This window comes from Carettochelys insculpta, chromosome 9, assembly GCF_033958435.1.
Source record: "Carettochelys insculpta isolate YL-2023 chromosome 9, ASM3395843v1, whole genome shotgun sequence".
NCBI classification, from domain to species: Eukaryota; Metazoa; Chordata; order Testudines; family Carettochelyidae; genus Carettochelys; species Carettochelys insculpta.
The window spans coordinates 20,048,796-20,066,713 of NC_134145.1; the positions used below are offsets into that span (position 1 = coordinate 20,048,796).

The window sequence follows — 17,918 nt, forward strand, 5'->3', positions numbered from 1 at the left end:
CAGCACCAAAATCAGAGCATAAAGTGGTTTTAATTTGTCTGAAACGTCACAGTTCTGCAAGTATCTGGCCTTCCTTCAATCCTTCACTGTATCCAAAATTAGTAACAGAGAGGAAGCCGTGCTAGTCTATACACTATCAAAACAAAAAGCAGTCAAGTAGCACTTTAAAGACTAGCAAAATAGTTTATTAGGTGAGCTTTCGTGGGACAGACCCACTTCTTCAGACCACAGCCAGACCAGAACAGACTCAATATTTAAGGCACAGAGAACCAAAAACAGTGAGCAAGGAGGACAAATCAGAAAAAGATAATCAAGGTGAGCAAAGCAGAGAGTGGAGAGGTGGCAGCGGGGGAGGGCAAGAATTAGATTAAGCCAAGTATGCCCACGAGCCCCTATAGTGACTCAGAAAGTTCCCATCCCGGTTTAAACCATGTGTTAATGTGCTGAATTTGAATACAAAAGCCAGCTCGGCTGCTTCCCTTTGAAGAACGGTGCGAAAGTTCTTTTTCAGTAAGACACATACCTGTAATTAGTGTTGCTTGCTCTTCAGTCACACTACCAGGATGGATGAAACTACCCCAGCATACGATGCTTTCAGACTCTCCTTTGACACATGAAGTGGCAACATGACCTAACCAAATGTCCTGATTTTACAAGGACAGTCCCAAAATTTGGGGCTTGTTCAATATAGGTGCCTATTACCTCCCACCTCCATCACCAGTTTGCACACTTGTTACCAGGTCACCCTACCCAGATTTCACCTGGCATTAACCAAGGGGCCACTCTGGAGATTCACAGGATTGAGTCATACTTGGCAACTTCACTGCACAATGCCTGCAGGGCAGCCAACAGACTTGATAGGACCCTGGCCAAGATGGGAAGTGGCCTCAGTGCCCTGAGAGGGGCGGGACCTTGGGCAGAAGTGGGAGAGCAGGGGCTAGCCTATCTCAGCCAACCCTTCCATGCCACCCAGAGCATACCGCCCAGGGCTCTGGCAGCAATTTAAATGGCACTGTGCTCCACCTATTAGTGACGTAGCAGCAGCTGGGAGCCCCAGGCCCTTTAAAAAAATTGCTGGGCCTTGGGGACAGATGCCCTCTTTCCCTTCCCCTCCCCACCACTGGTGGCACTGGATGCCTGTGGTGACAGCGTTAACCATAGTTGTGGAAACCAGAATGGTGGTTCTTTGCAGGCTATGCACCTTTGTTGAGGATGACTTCCCAGCTAACAGGTATCTCACATCTTCTCAAAATAACTTGTTATTTCAAAGTTGAACATCAGATTCAGGCTTCCTCAGCTGTCACCTAGCTAGCCTCATTTCTAATTCTGAAATCAGATACCAAAACTCATAAGACATAATTTGTCTCTTATGTAGGCTTCTTTCAATTTCATATAAGCTTCAGGGGCTTCATTGCCCTCCTAAAATAAGAACAAGTGTGACACCTAGTGGGCAAGAAAGAAGTCAGATATATAGTAACAGACTAATCAACAACCAATAGGCTCTGGAATTGGAATTTATTGTCCATTATCCTATATTTTTATTTTGAGTTATATTCAGTAGATTAGTGTAATAAGAAAGTATATTTAGAAGAAATCTTAAGGTTTTACCATCATTGAGAAATACAGGACATGATGCCAAAGAGAAAAAAAAAGTACTAAAAACAAGATGTCTTCATAGATATGAGCTATTTGCAACAGGGATTGTCTCTGGAATGTGAATGCACAGCTCCTAATGCAACTGAGTTTAGGGGTGAGATTCTGTGCTGTGCCAGAATGTGCAGTCAAATAATAGTTAAAACAGTCTTGGGTCACCTATCTGCCTTCCTGATCCTGCATTGCTTTTTGGGACTGGGAGGTCATAGAGTCCTGAACAGTGGTAGTGCAAATAGTGGAAAAAAATGTAATTTTCCTCCATTTTTACTGATCACACAGTTCACAGACTACGACAGCAAATAAAAATGACAAAGCCAAAGTTGACCTCCTAGACCTAAGGTACTTTGAAACCATTCAAAATTATCTTATTCGGATATTATCAACAAAATGTCATCTATAAGAACAATTCATATTCCTCTAAATCTTTTTTAAAGTATGTATCAATTACCCTCCAGATGGCGCTGTCAGTCTAATCTACAATTGGAAAGTTTTCCAATTGTCAAAGAATACCTTTTAACAACTTTAATTTGTAAAGAAATCTTTCCATCAAAATTCACTTACCTTACAGCATGTAGGACAGTGATAGTCCTGTGGTCAAAACACCAGACTAGGAGTCACAAGATCTGTGTTCTACTGTTTCCAGCTCTACCAAATGGTGCGTGTGTTACCTTGAGCAAATTCTTTAACCTGTAAAACAGCGATAACACCCACTTGAAAGAGGTGACAGGAGGCTATTTGTAGAGTACTCAAGATCCTTGTTTGAAAAGCACTACACGAATGCAAAGTGAGGTTTTAGAGATTTATCAAAACTATTATTTTTGATTATTTTCTTGGTTCTGTGACAAGGAAGACAAACCCATAAAGAACAAAGTGTTGTATTTTAGTACTTTCTAACAATCAATTTGTTTTAGTAGATATAAAACAAGAAGTCATCTCCAACTGACTTCCGATAAACTGAATGCAGGTGCACTGACTCTGCATTTCCAGGGGATGTTCAACCTCTACTCCAGCTCTTCTCCCACTCATTATTTTTCCCAAACCACCACTCCTGTCCTACTTCTTCCTGCCTTTGTCTGCCCTCACTCCACCTCTTTCCACTCTCCTCCTGTCTATTCCCACCCCATTCTGTCTCTACCCCACCCCTTTCTGCCCCCTCCTGACAGCATTTCCTGTATGCTGATCACAGTGGGTGGGAGGAAGATTTGATTGGCAAGGCTGCCAGTAGGTGCTGAGCACCCACTTTTTTTTTTTTGGCCCACAGCATGCATGGAATCAGCACCTATGACTGAATGAGCAAACCAGAAGGAGTATCATTTGTCTGCTTGGGAGAAAAATTCCCATCCAATGCAGCAGATGATGCTGAAAAATTACAATTAAAAATGCTGGAGTAGGCCATTTTTTCCTGAAATTCAGACATCAGAGCAACACACAGAAAAATGAAGCACCATTCAGGTCACTACATTCTATTCAAGCTGAACTGGTATTTATCAGGTGTCTGACATACAAGCTACTGCACATGCTGTCTCATCCACACCACCAGAACAGGCATCACTGCTAGTTTTGAAGGTGTGGGACATGATGCTTACTATATTATGAAATACATTGTACCTATGTTTTTATACGGCTTCTATCACTGTATTAGCCGAGTGCTTCATTTCAGATGAGATAGTAACCTCAAGATAAATTCCCCTAAAGACCACTTGTCAACTTCTGCCTAATCATCCCCACCATCCTCTCAGGATTACCTAACAAACTCATTCTTGTCCACCAGCTCTCCCTCATGCACAGGCTCTTACCTAGTCTATGGCAATCTTCTTACAGCTTCCCATCATTGTGGACACCTATTCCAGTCTACTGGTGTTGGCACCACTGGAAGCCTTAGCGTGGATGGGATGCCAGCTGCTGCTGAGTCATACTATTGTTAACAAACATGTTGATTAGAGCTGGCCTGAGAAATGTTGTAATGCTATGTTGAGGATGCCAGCAGTTCATCTGCACCATGTCTCCTAATATGCTAACATCAGTGGAGCTAAACAAGGGTTAATTATTGTGGAACATTTTTAGAAACACTCCACAGCACAGAGAGGGCTGTACAGTCAGACGTAAAAACAGAGTCTGAGTGCACTGCTCCAAGTGGCAAGTTCACAGGCAGCTTGGCTCCACATTACTATAGGCAGGCAGTCACTGATCTGTACCTGGAAGTAGCATACATGCTTCAGTTCACCTTCTGAAAACTGGATTGTTGCTGGGTATTAAGGATGATACTGGCAGAGCAAAAAGGAGAAGAAGGATTGAGAGTAGGTGTGTGAGAGCGGATATTTTGCAGGGGGAAGACATGACAGAATAATTAAGGAAGGAAGATTAAAAAGGCTGAAGCAAGAGAAAAGACTGGTGAGAATGAAATTAAAATAATAGAAGCATAGAAAATATGATAAAAGAATGAACAAACAGTACAGTTTATTTGTTCAGTACAGTTTGAACCTCTCTAGTATGATGCTCTCTTATTTGGCAAGATTCATAATCCGGCATGATTTTATTTAGCTGGACAACAACTTATATGTATGGCCAAGTTTCCTGTGGTCCCACAAAGTTTGTTTACAGTCTGTCTCTCAGTGTTCTCTGCTGTTCTTTAGCTGTAATTCACTCCTACATGTCTTCTAAGAGCCCAGTAAACAGTGGAACTGTTGGTAATGCTGACAGACTATACTGAATTCCCATGGTCCAGCAAATTCTCTCATTTGGCACCAGTCAGGTTCCAAGCATGCTGGACTAGATGGGCTCAACCTGTAAGCTCTTCAAAATAAAAAGAGATTCAATCACTACAGTAGGTTTGCAACATTCGCGAGGGTTCCATGTTGAGAACCCTCGCGAATAGCCCAGAGCCCCAGGGAGAAGGTGGCAGCTGCCGGCACTCCTGGCCTCAGAGAGGTGGCAGCAGCCACCGGCGTTCCCAGACGCAGAGCCCTGGGGAAGCAGCAGCAGACACAGGTGCTCCCAGTCAAGGAGCGCTGGGGAGGCGAGGTTGCTCGTGAATAACTGAATTTGTGAATGTGGCACTCACAAATGTCGCAACCTTGCTGTACTATTGCCTCCCTATCATCAAGTAAGGTACACGAGTTATTTCCAGAATGTTCCAATTCAGAGCCAAGTAGAAATGTTGTTTTTAGTTGTTTTACTCAAGAGTATAATTAAGGCCACTTGGTTTGAGAAACTGAAGATCATGCCATTTTAATATTTTGCAATCAAAGACAGAAAAGGGTGTGTGCTGAAAACGTACCTGGACAAGCAGTCTTTCCACTTGTCCCAGCTTGTTCAGGTTCAATCAGTGTAGTAGATCTGTAACACACTACAATTAAAATACACATAAACATAGCATAAAAAAGCCAAAGATTAGAACTGAACACTGCAATTTCTTACTGCAAAGATTACAATATTGAGAAAGTTTGCTTACATAAAGGCAAAAATATACTGTATAAAACACTCTATTCACCTCCCAAAGCATAAACCCACCACAGCTACAGCCATCGTGCAAGAAGTTCTCCCAAAAATGGGTGAAAAAAATCAGAAATTTCCCAAAGAAGCAGCCAAAAACAACCATTTTATATCTCTTCTACAGACCAACTTCTGTTAGGTCCACAAGAAACCAGAACAGAACAGATAATGGCTAGATAGAGAACCAGTGAACATACTTGGCATCTATTTAACAAATACTACTTTGAATGATTTAGCCATCTCCCAACTCTTTGTACTTTCCTTGTATTTTTCAACTGTGAGCTCTATAAAGCAGAAATGGCATCTTGTGTTTGGGAAGTGCCTGGCACACAGGTCACACTAAAGCAATCATAAAAATAATAGTACTTCTAAAATTTCTGAAAAATGATCCAAACCTATGCTTCTTCGAAAAGTAAATTGGAGCTTGGTCTACTTTTAAAAGAAGTTATACTGACACAGTTAAGTAAGTCAGGGTGGTGAAAACATACACCTGCCCATCACCTGCAGTAGTGGCCCCTAATTCCCACACACCCCTCAGCTACCACACAGTCATGCCGAAAGTGCAGCCTGAATGATTTTGGAGGCTGGGACACCAGGAAGTTCCCAACCCTGAACACCAGCTCTACAACAAGTTCACACCACTCTTTGCCTCTGGGACCAGGACAGTATGACGACAGTGGAGTTACCCCATGTATAACCAGTTCTGCCCAAAGCCTGTTTAAGTGAGAGTTTTTTCATTGTTTTTAATAGACTGTGTATATAAAAACAAAGGACCTCATTCTAATCTGTGGAAACAAAGTGCATTCTATGCTGCACTGCTAATGAATAACCAATACCTCTCGCTGCACTTAGTAACGGGGTGGGAGGCACCTCAGAAAAAGCTAAGTGTAAATCTGCTTAGCTTATAAAGTCTAAAAATATTAAATAGTAACATTCTAAAAGGAAGGCACTTCTGAATTCAGTAGGACTTTTGGATGTGCACAGAACACAGGGCTGGTGCTGCATCATTACAGAACTAAAGGGGAACAACTTTCAGTTTGTCTATTTGGATCCATATTAGAAGACATTCCCACATAGTGAGGAAAGTTGAGTTTATTGTTCTTTTGCTCCACTCTTTGTTTCTGTGGGGAATTTGCCAATGCAAAGTGGAAATTGAGTGAAATGCTCCTATGTGCCGGGTATGGTACTTAAAGCTGCCTAAGTCCTAGAGAGTCCCCTCCCATATCATTTTAACTCCTCCTGGTACAACGAAGAAAGCAGTCCTGTGTCATCTTAAAGACTAACAATTTATTTATTAGGTATGAGATTTCATGGGAAATATTACCCAATAAATAAAATAGTTAGTCTTTAAGGTGCTACAGGACTGCTTGCTTTGTTTTGCAAAGACACAGACAAACGTGACTACCCCTCAAACTATTCTGGTGAAGTTCACACCCTTCTCTTGCTAGGCTTCAGACAGAGGTGCACTGTTCTCTCAATATGCCCAGTTCCTTCTTTGGGGACTGACAGAGAAGGCCACCAGCATCCCTAATACAGTTAGGGTAAGTATGGTGAGAGCTGGGCTAAAACCTTTTCTTCTTCGGACATACACGTTTCCAATTCACATCTCCACCTCCCTCTAGAAGCCAGCTCTCCATTCACAACAAGCTGCTCAAGTCCCCTCTCCCTCTTCTGTTGCCAGCTACCAAGGGAATGTTGGGAAATGTAGTCCCTTCCCTGCTCCAGGGTTAGCTGACTAGGCAGATGGCTGGCCAAGGAACTACAGCTCCCAGTTTCTTGGGCTCTTAACTCCCAATATGGACCTTAGCACCCTTCTGCAGCCCACTCCTACAGGGCTGTGAGATGGGAGGAAGCGAGTGATGCAGGATATTCTGAGCTTGGTTCCAGCACCGCAGAGCCATTGGTGCTATGGTAAATCCAATATTGGACTATAAAATTGCAGGGTAGGTATCCAGGCTCTAGCCAAGCCTGGACAGTAGGACCCCATGAAGGGAGAAGGTCGCAGAACTCAGGATCCAGCCCAAGTCCAGAGATCTATACTGCAACTTCCTGGCCTTGGAGCCAAAGGCCCATGAGTCTGCTGACATGAGCCAGTCATGGAGGGTTTATTTCAGAGCAGACATATCCTTGGAGTCCCCCAGTTTCCCCTAAAGTCCCATGATCCCAGAAAAGAGTTCTCAGAGTCTGAGAGATCTAAGACCCATGGGCTCCCCTTGCAGCCAATATTCACTACTGTCAGAATGTTGAATTTCAGGTACAATCATTTGATATTGTATTTAACACCCATCTCAAACATTTAAACGAATAAATCTTCAGCAAAACAAACTTCAGACTGTAAGACAATCACAACTCATGGGCAATGGTCATTTCATAACATTGTTAAACATGAAAGAACAGTAATGGGATCAGGTACACTTCAGACACGCAATTTAACTGAAGCCTCAACAGAGAATAAAAGCAGTAACACAGAGGTAGCCATGTTAGTCCGTATTCTAACAAAACAAACAAGCAGTCATGTAGCACTTTAAACAGAAAAAAGAAAAAAATTACATGCTACCACATGAATGACTAGATCTCTTCTTTATTTGGGTAAAAAAAAGCTGGGTGTCAAATTAACTGTCAATGCTTTGGATAAGAGAAACAGTGGTCAAATACAAGGAGTAGTGGAACTTTTACTAAAAGAGGACTATATTACAAAAAGATTACAAATAACTTTTTCATTGATTCTTAAAGCACATATTGATTTGATCTCTTATCATCCCAAAAACTGTGCAGGGCCAGGCATAATTAATACTTTTGCAGTAACATTAAAATTATTCTTTACAAGAACAATAAATGGTTTACATTTTCTCAGTTAATTATAATGTGTTTCAAGAGATCTTTCAGTACAACTCATACTTTTGCAAGTTATGTAACATGTGGTGTAGACAGTGCTATTTCGTCAAGAGAGCTTCTTCCACCAACATACCTGCTGCCACTTGTGGAGGTGGATTAACAATGTCTATAGGAGTTTTCTTGTCAATGTAGGAGTGTCTTCACTGAAGTGCTTTTAAAAAGATGATAACCCCAGTGGAGATGCCCTCCACTAAAGACTGTATTAGATGTACACTATATACACCTAAGAAGAAGTGGGTCTATCCCACAAAAACTCACGTAATAAATTATTTTGTTAGTCTTTAAAGTGCTACTTGACTGCTTTTTTGTTTTGATATACGCTACCTAGTGACTATTACACTGAATATGTAGATAGGCAACAGACAATTCATTAGCAGAACTGAAAAAAGCCGTAAGATCTGGGAAACTCACTGTATTTTTTGCAGTTAAAACAAGAAGCCTACGCCAGTACCATTGGAGAGCTGGAGCAGAGTCATAGCTCAGTCTGGTGACTGACAGATTAATATAATTAGCTGAAGAGTTACACTTATTGCTGTGCATGAAATGTAAAATAAGTTTCCAGCACATCCAAAGTAGAATGATCCACAAATACTATTAAACTAGAAACAGATAAATAACTCTTTACTGTTGCTGACATTTTAAACAAATGGCTAAATAGAATGCTAACATATTAAAGGATAAAAAGGTTTAGAATGTAATATACCAACTTTTTCTTTTGCCTGAATCCTTTTTATTCAATCAACAGACACTTAATTGTATATAGTTTCAGTACCAAGATACATTTTAAAACAAGTGTCAGAGAGGTAGCCGTGTTAGTCTGCACCTTTGAGAACAACAAGAAGTCCTGTGGCACCTTACAGACTAACAGATATTTTGGAGCATAAGTCCTGTGGCACCTTATAAGCTAAGATATTTTGGAGCATAAGCAGACCCACTTCATCAGATGCATGAGTGGGTGGGTGGTTCCTCTGAACCCGCTCCCCCTGCCACTCACGCATCTGACGAAGCAGGTCTTTGACCACGAAAGCTTATGCTCCAAAATATCTTAGCTTATAAGGTGCCACAGGACTTCTATTTTAAAACAAGTTTGTTAAGACTTCGGCTTTGTAAACATTAGCACTTTTGTCAGCAAAACTTTTGTGAGTCAAGGTGAGAAGAAGAAGGACACACCCCTGACCAACACAAATTTCATGGACAAAAACACTTGTATAGACAGCGTTGTGTCAGTGTAATAGCATCTCCCACTGACACAGATACCACTGCTCATTGGGAGGTGATTTAATTATGCTGCTGGGAGAGAGCTCTCCCTCCAACACAGTGCAGATACACAGGAGACCTTACAGCAGCACAGATGCAGTGTTATAGCTGTGCCACCGTAAGGTCCATGTTATAGACAGCCTTACACACTCAATCACAAAAACTAATGACCCTGCTACACATTTTCTGTTGAAGTGAGCAGGAGAACTAAGAAAAGAAAAATGAGTCAGAAAATCCCATAAAAGGGAGCCTGAAAAAATGCAGAGGATTAGCCTCTGAGCAAACACCCTAAATCTGAGATGTTTAGAATACTCCTGCTTCATAGCCTCCAAAACCCTCTTCCTGAAAAGGGAATAATCATGTAAAGCTGTGTGTGTACAAAAACTTGCTGAGTTTCTTGGGTTCTTGCTGTTCCCATGCTATGGGTTCCACTTCCAGGAGGCTGGCAAACAAAGGCACAAAAAACATTGCCACTTCTATTTTTCCCTAAAATACATTCTACAGTTGTGCTGCATAAAACAGAGCTTTTATGATGCTTTTACTTTAAATGAGCAATTTCTAATTTTTATATTATTCAAATAAAATAGCAAAACCTATAAGGAAAGAAAAGGTTATAAAAGGATGAACCTCTCTAGTCCGGCACCCTTGGCACCTAGAATTTGCCAAACCATAGGAGGTCAATATTGTTTAGCAACATTACCAACACTTCCACTGCATACTGGGCCTTTAGAAGACATTTATGGGTAAATCAGAGCTAAATAACACCAGAGAACACTGAGAGTCAGGACTGGTGGCTGTAAGCAAACTTTATGGCACCACTGGAAACTTGGCCACCCCCATGATAAATAGACAAACTGTCTAACTATCTAAAATCATGATGGACCACGGATGTTGCCAGATGATAGCGTGCCGGACTACAGATGTTCAACCTGTACATTCATGTTTTTCTTTACATAGACATGAACAGTCCTTTAAAACTTCAAAGATTTTTTTACAAAAACAGTATGCATCTGCTTTCTGACATCTGAGGTAAAACAAAGGAAATCACTAATGTAATGACAAAAACAGATGGTTTAATAACACAAATTGCCATATATATTTTGAATGAGTATGCTAAGGAATTTTCACTTTAAAAGGTATATACAAATAAATTCTGCTATAAATTAGTAGCCATTTTCCACTCCAAAAAATTAATAATTCAAAGCTTCTATAAAACAAACTAGTGGTTAAAAACCACTACTATATAACTATGATATAGAATGCAGGGCAGAACTTCCCTATTACGCTTGTCTGTCCCCCACTCCCCAATCAGCATTTGCTTGGGAAGCATGCAGAATAAACCCATGTATAAGGGGCAGAAAAATGAGGCAGTGAAGCTGTCAGACTGACAGCACCCCATCTCCACTCTCATAGCAGAAACTCTCCTTTACAGTTCTGAGACTCAATACTCTAGCATTTGGGGGAAGGTAAAGCAGGGAAACATCACTTTACACATCCTGCACTACTTCTGACCCTGTGACTATATGAATAAAAGTAAATGTTGTTTTAAACCTTGTTAACTATTTTTGGGCCTCTCTGTGACTGCTGCTGAGCAACTGCTGGGGAAAGTTATCTGAAGGCAACATGAATTGTAGGAGAATGAGCCAGCAGAGCAGCTGTGCATAAGGCCTCAGGGGCTCGGTGTATCTGTGGAGATCCACAGGCAAGCCAAGCTGTCAACAAAACATTTTCAAGAATCCCCAAAGTTTCTCTCCCATTTTCTACCCTTCATGGCAGATCCAAGTGACTGACGTTCCATTCACTTAAAAAGAAAGGGAATAATTGCAGCCTAGTAGAGTAATTTTAAAAAACAAATATGCAAATTACAGTACACCCACACAAAAACCACTTTAACACTTGAGGCAAAATTACAGCTAGACTTCAATGTAGGCAGTGAGGGCATGTCAACACATGAACACTGAATCTGGACTAAAGCAAGGTGTGAATTCAAAGCAATAGAACTATTCTAGAGTAACTCCACAGATGGATTCTTTTATTCCAGAATAAGGGTGCCTTTTTCCAGTTTAGCTTAAACCATTTTCAAAGCAGCAATAACTAACAGGAAATCTAGAATGATTTAGTCATAACACAACAGACATAAATATTTAATAAATTGTGGATATACTGTTAAAAGTATGTCCCATGCAGCTATTATAAACAAGCTATTATAAAGCTACTTCAATATGGGGGTTGTTTTTCTACTTATTGAGGGGGCAGCCATTTTAGTGCCAATCCCATAAGGTGGCTCAAATATGGGTGACAAGCAACATCTTCCTTAAGTCTTAGTGGCAGACCACTCCCATTTTACTATTCCTATTTTGACAATTCCTGTAGACTCTCGCAGCAGGCCGTTGCAGCTTTGTGACTCTTCCCCTAAAGTGAATATAGTTAACTTAAAAGCAAAAAGCTTACACAATCTATTATAACAGTGAACCTGTGAAAGAGCCATTAAGTGGTAATGAAGCCATTAAACATGCGCAATTCTGGACTTATATGAGTTTCTGAACTTATTGACAAAAAACAGTTGTGCACTACTGTTAAGAGTTTAAAAACTTGCCTTAAATATTTCGTTAGTTGCTGAACATTATAAAAATCACATCTCTAAAAGAACCTTGCATAGATTTTCAGATGCATAAACTGCATATTCAGGATTCAGCTTTAGCCTTAAATGTCTGGCTCTTCAGACATACAGTTTTTTTAAAACTACATTATTCAAAAGACTACACATCTCTAAAATACAGTTTAATTTTAGCACAAAAGCTTGCTTTCCAAAGTCTTTCTGTCCATTCTCTCTCCTTTCACTTCCCTGCTGAAAAGGGCCCTTAAAAGGATAACATCCTTTTTCTTCTGGATAGTTGGACAAACCTGCTATATTTCCTTTAGAAAGAAATTTTAGAAGAGATTCCCCCCCACCCCAAATGTCATCTGCTATGTCTGGTCTTAGGGACTTGGCTAGAAGATGTGAGCAGAGGGGAGTGAGGAGAAAAGAGAGAGAGAGTGGGGAAGGATGAGGCCATAGCAGATTAGGGAAGGAGCCTGGGCAGAGCAGGGGTGCAGTATGGGTAGAGCCACAGGCTGGGGAGTTTGCCTCACCAAGTAGCAGCTTCACCTACCACCCATGGGCTCAAGTCTGTCAATGCAGTTTACACTTCAAGAATCTGCTTTACCATGTGCATGCACTGGACATGTAAGCCATTCAAAACAACTGCAGAGTAGAGCACTTAATTTTTAAAATTATTTTGATTTCCTAATAGTTCACTTAGCTGTGAATTAACCAAGGCCTTTTTTGTCTGTTTGTGTAATACAATATACCTTACAACTATGAAAGGCAGATTCCAGTTCTCGGAAATGATAGAGCAAACTTTTTATCTTCTGCTCTGTCATACCATCAGAAAAGTAGCTTGCCTATTTAACAAGACTTGAGACTTTAAAAAAACACTTCAGAACTTACTCTTTATCAGAGGTAATAACAAGGTGAGAACATAATCTACCAAAATTAGCACAGGCTTGAAAAGCAGGAGTTCTAATGTAAATTGTGGTCTGTCACAGACATAACTGTACAATCATAAGCAATACACATTACACCTCTATTTCCAAGTTTCCTCATCTATAAAATGAAGATATTTACTTTTCTATCTCATTGGGATATTGTAAAGACTAGTTATAGTCTGATCACTGCTAGGAACATTCAAAAAGCAATATAAATATCAAGTTATTTCATTAGACTTGGAACAAGCATAATATTTGTCTCACACTTTCCACTGTCCTCCAGAAAATAACTAAAACACCACTTTTTCTCTTCTGCAGACATCATACATTTCAGACAAAATTATTTTTACTAAAAGTAATTTAACGCCTACATAATAAATAATGATTTCTGTGCAGAATGAGAGTCACTCACCTAGAAAGTATGCTACTAAGCAACGAAGTGAGCAGATTTAGGCTGCTCATGCTTGCACAGACTGTAGAGAACTCATAGTAAGCCAGGCTCTGATATGTTAGCCTAAAACACATTTTTATGCCTGGTGTACTTTTTATGTTTACATACACATACAGTAAACTCTCTCATATCTGGCATTCTGTTATCCAGAACTCTCAAATAACCAGCATTTTAACCATAAGTTAATTTTAGTTACATTTTCTGTGAGTACAGTATAGTGAGCATGAATACAAATACATACAGAAAATATAGTATGAGATTAGTGTACAATACTACTATTGTTGGTAAATAAAGTACTCTACATACAATTTTTTTTGTTTCTTAATATCTACTGTTGTTTTTCTTTAGTGTTATGTATTGCTAGGTATACCTCTCAATTATCCAGAATATTTTACTATCTGGCATGCTGGATATGAAAGTGTTTACTGCATAACTGGAACTTTTAAGAACTACAGGCACATTCAGATTACACACACACGCGCGCTATATTATATATAAAAATACCACCTGAATGTGCCTGTTACTCTTAAAAGTTGTAAAGTTTGGATACAGATCTGAAATTTCCCAAAATCCAAAATGTTCAGATTTGTAGTTTGGAGACATCTTGAATTCCTACTGTGCCTGACTTAAAATTCATCACATAGTTCAGATGTTGTTACAGAAAATACACAACACTGAAAAATTATGTACAATGGCTGAAGAAATGGGACTTCTCATAATCTATTTCACAGATCCATTCCTTATGTGTTTTTTTTTCTTTTTTTAACTTTTATTGGCCCATATGCACTGAATATAAAAGGACAGCATTTATATCTCATAAACGGAGCCCATTTATTATAATTTCCAAGCAATCACTTGTTCTACTCATTTGCCATTATTTCTGCACACTTGGGCAACACCAAACTTGTTTGCATGGATTTGGTTCTTAGCACAAATTACCAATATGAATAACCAACTAAAAGGAATGGTGCACAGCTAACATGGTACATTAGAAATCTATAAAGATTTTCAGCATTTTTGTTCTGCCTTTTTAGCTTGTGCAAACACTAGTTGTCACTGGCTATGTCTATACTACAGCGGTCCTTCAAAAGAAGATCTTTTCAGAAAATTTCAGAAGATCTCTTCAGAAAAAACTTCTTTCAAAAGATCGCAACAACACACAAAACAACAGATTGAAAAACTGATCTGCCCTTCCGATAGTGAGCAGCCACACCCCAGCCACTCTTTCAAAAGAGCAGGCCAGAAAACATCACGGATCAAAAAACCCAGCACCACAGAACTTTCTCAAAAAAAAAAAAAAAAAAAAAGGGGCCCCCAGGATCATCAATTCATTTAAAAAAAAAAAAAAAAAAACTGATTTTTTTTTTATGTTACATTTCTAGCACTTATGGCAAAGAACAAAACTTTCTAAAAGTATAGGGGGTGCACTGCTTCTTCCCCAATCCTACACAAATCTGCACATAAGACTGCATTAGAAAGAAAGACCTCTTGGCAGATTCAGAACCCAGTCAGAACATACAGCCAGCCAGAACACTGTCATTCGATTGAAACCCATACGGTTTGTGCACATGTATCAGTTGATCTTCATAAACCAAATTTCCAAGAAATATTTGTCAGGATTCAGGAACATCTTTGGGTCTAAATTTTACCACAGGAAAGGCAGAGAGAGGGAGGAGAAATGTGTTGTGAACAACATTTTTATTCACTGCGAAATCATATTTAAATATATTCAAAATGCAATTTAAATGTTAAATATACACAAAGAACGGAATAAATATCAACACGTCCACTCCAGACAAACATTACACATGGGTCTCTGCAGCTTCATGAGAATAGTTTACTCAAGACATTATTAATGTCTCAGGTCAATTAAAACGCATCCAGACTACAAGTGAGTTTATGAAAGGTAGTGAACTCATACACAGGCCACAATCAGCATGAAGAACAACCCCAACACAGCACACCCCTCTGCCCCTGTCACTTTGTTCTTCGGAAACTTCAGAATGACCAGTTTGGCCTTACCAAGTAGTAACAACAAAAAACAAGCAAAAAACCCAAGCTGTGTATCATCAAACTTCCAGAACGAACTCAAGTTTGGAACAAGAAAAGAGTTCCCAGACACTGAAGAGCTACCACAAAAACCCCAAAGTAATCAAATGGGAATAACTTGGGCGTGGGGGGGAACTGGATCTAAATAGAATAGAATAGAATTTTGTAATTGGGGAAAAACAGGTCTCCAGTTTTGCACATCATAAAGGTCCCCTTTTATGGGCAACAAGGTAATTACTGCCCCATGGGATGGACAGCACTTTCCCTTAGCTGCACTCCAGAACCACTCAGGAAAATATCAGGACCAATAAAATCCTACAAATATTTATAAAATTTAAATGATAGGTTATGTGTTCCTGACACCTTGCTGGTAGACAGCTGCTGGACCACAACAGAGCCTCTGCTTGGACAGAAGGGCTCCACATGCTGTTTCTCACTTGTGAGACAGGGCAACCCATGATGCAGTATGCCACAGGGCTCCAATAGCACTACAGGACACCAATGCTTTCCGTATTTCTACAGAATCAGATCTCAGACATGCCCTTGGCAGCTGTAGACAGTGAATCTGCTGACAGTCCAGAGTCTTCCTCTCTGAACCAAAGAAATTTTTCATAGGTGCTTAAGTGTTATGCAGCTGAGTGAAATGGGCCCAAATCAGAGCTTCCTACAAACATTCTCCTCCACCGAGTACTCAGGAGCTTTTATTTTGGTGTTAAGTTTTGCATCTCAGGGCTGTCATGAAGATCCATGATGTCCCAATTCCAGGACACTCAGCACGACCCAAGCAAGACCTGCAGAGTGGTCTGAATGTAGCGTTGTCAAAACAACTGAATTTGGATCTCTCTCACATTCTGCCACTGTCTCAAGGACTCCCACAAGAACTTCTGCGGCTGCCAATGCTCCCAAAACACAGCTAATGTCTGAGTAAAATTCAGGTCCTGATACAATTTGGTGATAAAGCACCAACAGAATGCACAGGCATGACAGGGGAGAGAACACTGACAGAGATATAGCAATGGTCCAACCAGGGATTGGGAAACAAGGCAAACTGAATAAATATAATCATACTGAGCTTTCCAGCACAAAGGCAATCCAGTCCAACCTGAGATGCGTTAGGGTGGCTTTGAGTCGAACTACTGCCTCACAGCGATGATAGAGACCATCCAGTCATCTGGTAAGAGAGGTGTATGAGACACAATGCACCTCCTTGGTCAGATGAAGTTGTGGCTCCAGATAGCTCCTGTCTAACACACAATATATAGTATAGATGAAGTCATCATCACCAGCTTCCAAGACCAGAGCCAAAAAAGGGACTGGGTATCTGCAGAAGGGAAACACAGTCCAGCCCTGGAGTAGGAACACATCAAAAATCTAACCACCACACCAACACACACCTTCATCTGGTGGATCTGACCTTGCACCGTCTCCTTCCCATGGAAGGGCTGCTCTCTTGGAGAAAAGGGCAGCCACCCCAGCACTGATATCAACGCCATAGCTCAAACAACTCTCCTCTTCCTCTGTGTACAGACATCTTCCTGGTGTTCAGGAACCAAACACATCTCTTGGGGGCAGGGGGGGGGTAGGACTAGCAAGGTTTTGTAAGAGAAGCTCAAAAACTTGTACCCTTTAACAACCATCTCAGTGTCCATTAATATTTATCAGAGAGGTCCATGTTAGTCTGTATCTTCGAGAACAACAAGAAGTCTTGTGGCACAGGAACAGATTTACACAGACACACCCTCTGAACCCAAACCAGGTTTATGCTACCTGCTACTCAAGATCCATAAACCTGGAAATCCCGGATGCCCCATCATCTCAGGCATTGGCAACCTCACCACAAGACTGTCTGGATATGTGGACTCTCCACTTAGACCTTAAGCTACCAGCACCCCCAGCTTTCTTCGAGATACCATCGACTTCCTCAGGAACCTACAATCCATTGGTGACCTTCCTGAAAACACCATCCTGGCCACCATGGATGTAGAGGCCCTTTACACCAATATCCCACATGAAGATGGATTCCAAGCTGTTAGGAACATTATTCCTGATGAGACCAAGGCACAAATGTTGGCGGAGCTTTGTGACTTCGTCCTCACTCACAACTATTTAAGATTTGGGGACAAATTACACCTTCAAATCAGTGGCACTGCTATGGGCACCCGCATGGCCCCACAGTATGCCAACATTTTTATGGCTGACCTGGAACGCTTTCTCAGTTCTCATCCCCTAGCGCCTCTCCTCTACCTGCACTACATTGATGACATCATCATCATCTGGACCCACAGGAAGGAGGCTCTTGAAGAGTTCCACTGTAATTTCAACAGTTTCCACCCCACCATCAACCTTAGCCTGGACCAGGCCACACAAGAAATTCACTTCCTGGACACTACTGTGCAGATAAGCAACGGTCACATAAATACCACCCTATACCGAAAACCCACAGACTGCTATGCTTATCTACATGCCTCCAGCTTCCATCCAGGGCATACTACACGATCCATTGTTTACAGCCAGACACTCAGGTACAACTGTATTTGCTCTGATCCATCAGAGACAAACATCTACAAGACCTTTACCGAGCTTTCTTCAAACT

The 17,918-nt window shown here is 40.7% G+C and overlaps 1 protein-coding gene across 4 annotated transcripts in view; it reads right to left on the reverse strand.

The window, feature by feature from the left end:
* GNG12 (G protein subunit gamma 12) overlaps positions 1 to 17,918 on the reverse strand; it is a 63,834-nt gene that overhangs the window by 35,505 nt on the left and 10,411 nt on the right. For 2 of the 4 annotated variants that reach the window (XM_075003145.1, XM_075003146.1), the window contains exons 2-3: positions 4,931 to 4,999; positions 2,215 to 2,340 (exon numbers count right to left, since the gene is read on the reverse strand). The exons of the other annotated variants lie outside the window; for them this stretch is intronic. The gene's annotated coding sequence lies outside the window, so the exon portion shown is untranslated. The remainder of the gene's footprint in view (positions 1 to 2,214; positions 2,341 to 4,930; positions 5,000 to 17,918) is intronic. 4 annotated transcript variants of the gene reach the window in all.